This window comes from Xenia sp. Carnegie-2017, unplaced genomic scaffold (assembly GCF_021976095.1).
Source record: "Xenia sp. Carnegie-2017 unplaced genomic scaffold, XeniaSp_v1 HiC_scaffold_6, whole genome shotgun sequence".
In the NCBI taxonomy this organism is placed as follows: Eukaryota; Metazoa; Cnidaria; class Anthozoa; order Malacalcyonacea; family Xeniidae; genus Xenia; species Xenia sp. Carnegie-2017.
Genome location: NW_025813526.1, coordinates 20,217,307 through 20,223,849, shown reverse-complemented (window position 1 = coordinate 20,223,849; position 6,543 = coordinate 20,217,307). Strand labels below are relative to the sequence as shown.

Genomic DNA, 6,543 nt, shown 5'->3' with positions numbered 1-6,543 from the left:
TGATTAGTTTTGTCTTGTTTCTTAGTAGCTCGTTTGTGCTCAGTAAGTCTTATGTTTAAGTTCCTGCCAGTTTCCCCGATATAGGAGGCGTGGCAGTCGGAGCAGTTTATTTTGTAAACTGCACCTTGTCGTTCGTTGGGTTGTTCTTTGTCCTTTATGTTCGTTAGTACTTGTCGTAATGTTGTGATTGGTTTATGTGCGACACGTATGTTGTATGGTCGTATACGCGAGATAGTCTCAGACGTACCTTTGATGTAAGGTATCGTTGCTGTTGTCACTGAGTTGCTCGTTTCGTTGGGTTCGTTGGGTTTGTAAGTGTTGCGTTTGATAAAGTCAGAGTTATAGTTGTTTTTGTCAAAAACACGTTTGAGATAGTTGTTTTCGTTTTGTAGAGCGTCCGGTGAATCACATATGATTTGTGCACGTCTTGTTAATGTTCTGATTGTGGTGACATTATATCTGAACGTATTTACTATCGACTCAGATGTTCAGTACCACGACCACCCAGACTATACGGACTACCAAAACTTCACAAACCACAAATACCCATGCGACCAATTGTATCATTCTGTGGTTCGCCTACTTACGAACTTTCAAAGTACTTGACTAACATACTGCAACCACTCACAAACAAATCAAAACACAAGCTACAATCCACTGAAACTTTCATTAAAAAACTGTGCACTATACAAATACCAGACAACTATATACTAGTGTCTTTTGATGTGAAATCACTGTTCACCAGTATTCCACTTAATCTGGCACTTACTTTTACAAAAACCCTCATTACAAACACCACGGACGTACTGCCATTACCGACAGAAGACATTATGGAGTTACTAGAGCTCTGCCTCACCTCGACTTACTTCCAATACAAAGGAACACACTACAAACAATTACATGGGACAGCAATGGGCTCGCCCGTTTCTGTTGTAGTTGCTGAAATTGTAATGCAATCTATAGAGGAGCGGGCACTCATGACTTACAAACATGCACTACCTTTTTGGTTTCGCTACGTAGATGACACAATCACAGCACTACATGCAGACGAGATTGATGACTTCCATACTCACATCAACAAACAGAACAGCCACATACAATTTACCAAAGATGTCGAAAAAAACGGAACTCTTCCTTTTCTCGACTGTTTGGTAAAACATGACAATCAAAACTAGGAACAACAGTTTATCGCAAGCCAACACATACTGACCGACTACTAGACCAATCATCTTACAACCCTACATCACACAAAGCCACCACAATCAGAACATTAACAAGACGTGCACAAATCATATGTGATTCACCGGACGCTCTACAAAACGAAAACAACTATCTCAAACGTGTTTTGACAAAACAACTATAACTCTGACTTTATCAAACGCAACACTTACAAACCCAACGACCCAACGAAACGAACAACTCAGTGACAACAGCAACGATACCTTACATCAAAGGTACGTCTGAGACTATCTCGCGTATCTTACGACCATACAACATACGTGTCGCACATAAACCAATCACAACATTACGACAAGTACTAACGAACATAAAGGACAAAGAACAACCAAACGAACGACAAGGTGCAGTTTACAAAATAAACTGCTCCGACTGCCACGCCTCCTATATCGGGGAAACTGGCAGGAACTTAAACATAAGACTTACTGAGCACAAACGAGCTACTAAGAAACAAGACAAAACTAATCACATTGCCGAACATCACCGAATCACAAAGCACAACATTGACTGGGACTCGGCAAAATGCATCACTTACAGTACTGACTATAGACAACGGCTTACATTAGAAAGTTGGTATACCAACTTGGAACAAACCCCTGAACAGATCACAGCAATTACCGGCACCTTACAAACGACTTATTCACAATACAAACAAACGATCAACTAAAACATTACACTTCAAACTAATTCACAATGACAATACACAATTGACACCCACACATTACAACTAAAACGTCACACCTAAATCACACATCACAACTAAAAATAAAATATTTCACTTCACACTAATCCACAATGACAATACACATTTCCTGCACATTTCCTGTACACACAATACAATGACGTAAGAACCAGACAATAAATACGGCTAACCTGACGTTTACTCCTCATTTGACTCTGAAGATGACTACCGCTAAGGTTGTCGAAACGTCAGTCAACAACATCAAAAACAGTCCTTCTCAGGACTTTATTAACCTGGACGATCATCACTTACAAACATATAAACATTCATTAAAGAACGCAAATTTATTATGACTTGTTAGATAAATACAAAATTGGTGTAAAGTATAACTAGTGACGACAATTTAAGTATTTGGTAAAAGATTTTCAAATTTCTCCTTTTATGTAAGAATTCAACAAGAACAATTGCAATCTAATTCAACAAGATTTCAACATTTAAAATCAGTGGCGGAAGAACATTGATAATTTGGCGAGGGCTATATTCATATATTCATATGTTATAATCGGTAAACACAATATATTTCAATAGAAACTATTAAAGTACAACATGAATAAATAAATAGTACCCCCAATTATTAATGTTCCGTATCCCTGGCATAAAATAACAATTGAGAGAGATGATGTTTACAGTGGATTTAGCCTTGAACTCAATGAACTGAACTGACGCATTTAACAATAGTTCATTAAGTATTCTTAACTTTTTGTAATTTCCTTGTACAAACTATACAAGATGTACTATTGAAATGCTAAAAATAAAAATAAAACTGTTGCCTAATGAATACAACAATAAATGAGAAGCATTTAACTTGTCGTTTTTACAATTTACCTCAGTCTGAGAACTTATGTGTTCGAAAATAGAGCAATTGAATGCCTGATAGCTTTGTTCGCCCACGGGTCCTTTATTGTGTAGATTTTAATTTTAGAACTGAGTTCAGTTAAGCTTAGTTCACATATAAATGTAATTGTTGTAATTCTATCGGCGATGAAGGTTTGCATTAATTACAACTATTTGTGAACTAAGTTTAAAATTACCGTGAGAAAATGTGACAAAGATTTGTAATATATGCAAGTAGCTGACAATCATGCAGGCCTACACAGGCTTAGCAAATTCCTAGGGCATTGAAATTATAGCAATAGATTAATTTATAAAGACCCTTTTTATATATACGTCCTGTACAATCGACAGCACACCTAGAAACTGACCAATCAGAAGACGCACGTGCTTGTGCATTTTGTGGCATATTTTAAAATTAACTCAAAGAACACGTGACCTGCCGTTTGAATCTACCCGACCATCATTTAATACGTACTTGAAGAATAGTTATTAGAAATACAAATCACGCTTTTGTGAAATATTTGTTGGAGCTCTTTGTAAGCATGCAAATTCAAGCAAATGTATTTGACAGAGTTCTATTTATTTGATTAAAGTTCAAAATGTTTACGATTTCTCTATTGTGCTGTGTGAGGTTTAAATATTTGTTGCCATAAAGTTTACGTTTTAGAAACTAATGTTTGTTCTATGCTTGAATATAGACTTGAAAGTTATTTTTTTGTATGGCAAATGATCACCAAAATAATATGGAGAAACAAAGATTAAATGTTGTTAGTTTACGAATGTGGACACGTACGTATAACTAAAGAAAGTATTTATTGTTGACGATGGACATCCATGTGGCGTTTCAAAGCTGAGCTACACGTACTTAATAACAAACATTTTGTACAATGCAGTGTTGAAGCTCTGTAACTTTTCTTAAAATATTTCTTCCCTTGAACTGCTTTAACGTTTTGCATGTCGTCGCTATACACAACGCAAAATGAAATGGAATTCCATCGACGACAATTTTTGGCATTCAAAGAATTAAAACTAAACGTGATGTTCAATGTAAGTTTTCATTTACGTTCATCATTTTTGTCAGTAAAATATTGAACAAATTGTGAGGTAAAATTTACTTAAATTATCTCATTTAGAAGTCTTCTGAAGAATGATGAAGTGTAAACAAAAGATGTTATTCTTAAGCAACGCTTTCATCAACTCAACATAAATGTCAATAGACAAGTCACTGTGTCATTAAACTATGACTATTCTAAAACGTTTTTTCTCGTCATTTTATCAACATTACAATTGTGTTGAGCCCACTGGTCGAACACGCAGGATGGAGACAATGTTGGCAGCTAATGCTATTCATGGAGGTAGTAAGGATGATACAAAGCCTGGTACCATTGGAATGTTGGAGACATTAGAAAAAAAGTGCAAAGTGGGTGATATAGTAAAAGGATTAGAAAAGTGCATTAAGTTAAGAGCAAGGTTTTTCCAAAAATTTACAAAGAAGATTTGAAGAAGTTCGAAAGATCAGATGAGAATATGTTAAGATCGATTGCTGTGTATTATAGCAAAGGAGTTATGGGCAAAGAAAAGTATAGAAGAGTTTATAAGGCTAGCTCATATGAGCAGATATGTGGTAGTATGAGAGCTAAGCGTGTTAGTGTTGCTAAATGCCCCACCCCTCGGCTGGTTCCCTATGATAGATTAATGCAATACATTAAATCTATTGATATTGGTAAGTTATTTAGTGTTCGTGAACATCTGTGCAATGGGTTGGATGAGTGTGAGAAGGTCAATGGTTTTTACAGAGATATAGAAGATATTCTTGTTAAGCTTGCAGAATTTTATTTGAACAGTGGTAAGTATAAACTTTTCAACTTTAATCAGCCAGACACATTTCATGTTGTTATTGGTGGAGATGGGGCCCCTTTTGGAAGAGATGATTCAGCGTGCTCTTGGCTGGTAAGTTTTCTAAAGTTTGGACATGGCGTGTTGAGCTGCAATGAAAATTTCCTGCTCTTTGGTGCTAATTGTTCAGAGAACTGTCTCCCTGTAAAACGTTTCCTCGGCAAACTAATGGCTGACATAAAACGAATTGAAACTGCAACGTTCTCTATTGTAGTTAATGAAGAGAGCATTGTTGTGAACTTTGTATTTTCTGAATTGCCAAATGTTATGAAAATGCTCGCTTTCTTAGCTGGAGAACTTACTAACAGTGCCTCGTATTTTTCTACTTTTGCAGATGTTAGTTAGGAGTCAATGTCAACTAGTGGACATGGAACGTTTGGCCGTGATGTGCACGATACTTGGAAACCTTGGAAGTATTCGGAGAGAGTTAATTAGGAAAAAAAGTTTATAACTATAAAAAATCAATTGAACACAAAAATGTGAAAGCCAGCACCAAACGATCAAATATTGCAGCTTTTATTGCCAAGCAAAGAAGTCGCCAAGAGTTTGTTCCTTTGGTGACTGAGCTAATTGAACCATGTCGAACCGCTTCATTTGAAAAATAATGCATGCGCCTTAGCTCATCGTTATCTTTTAAATCGAGCCATTGAAATGTCAAAACCTAATTTGCCATCTTCTTTCTCTCGGATTCCACCAGGTACTCCATTTTACAAGTTCATCGATGTCTTACGATCAAAATGCAATCTTAATAGGCTTGCGAAAAGAATTATTCGATGGTATGACGAAAATGCAAAGATCGACGGAATGGCATTTAACTATAGATTTACAGGTAAGGACTCTCGGATGTTTCTACATAATTTCATGTTTCTTATTGATCAACTTGAAAATGGTGTATCTGATAAAACTTCTAAAATTCTTCACATTCAAGCCTATCTCTGTCTTTGCTTGCGAAATGCAGTTGCTTTGTTTAGTCGTGTGAATATTAATGATGAGCAGGTAATACGAGATACCATACGAGATACCAAAAAACGACTGGGAAGATTGTGTGGAATTATGGCCGAATGTTTCTCACATAAACGTGGGCATGTATTTATTGTTTTCGGTAAGCTCATACACACAGGACGAGCTTATGAACAACAAAAGTCTTTCATGCTCCCAGAACTTCGCGAATGGCTGGGTTCGAGAAGTTTTGGTAAAAGAATTTGGCGATAATCGGCTGATGATTGCGAAGGAATGTGTGTTCATTAATTATCTTCACTTTTCATAAGCAATATCTGCTTCTATTTCTAATAGTTAAATGTGAAACGCTAAATTTATTACATTGAAAAATTAGCAATGATTTGTTCAAACACCTTCCATATTTCTTATCAATCATTTGTTGCTATCTAGGTAAATCACTCGCAAAAAATGTCTGAGAAGCCACTGACTCCATGGGTTATCTGTGAGAAGGAAGGGAAGATTTTATCTGGTCACTGTGATTGTATGGCTGGTTTAGGGGAAAGCTGCTCCCATGTAGCATCATTGCTATGGGCTTTAGAGGCTGGTGTCAGAAAAAGGGACTCTCTTACTGTCACTGACAAAAAAGCCTACTGGGTCCTTCCCTCAGCCGTAAAGAAAGTGCCATATGCAAGAGTAAGACACATCTGCTTCTCAAAAAATGGAGCTTCAACATCTCCCACAGCCATTTCCAAAACAATTCCTCCGCCTCCACCTACAGAAAGAGAACTGTCAAAGTTTTATGCAGAATTACAAGCTACTGAGTCAAAACCTGTCATACTTTCCGTAGTTAAGGAATTATCTGACCCATTTGTTCCAAAGTCCTGTTACCCTGATTT

The 6,543-nt window shown here is 36.6% G+C and overlaps 1 pseudogene; it reads left to right on the top strand.

Annotated features, from left to right (window-relative positions):
• The first annotated feature begins 4,130 nt into the window (after window positions 1–4,130).
• Window positions 4,131–5,920, top strand: LOC124457282 (annotated as a pseudogene).
• The last annotated feature ends 623 nt before the right edge of the window (window positions 5,921–6,543 follow it).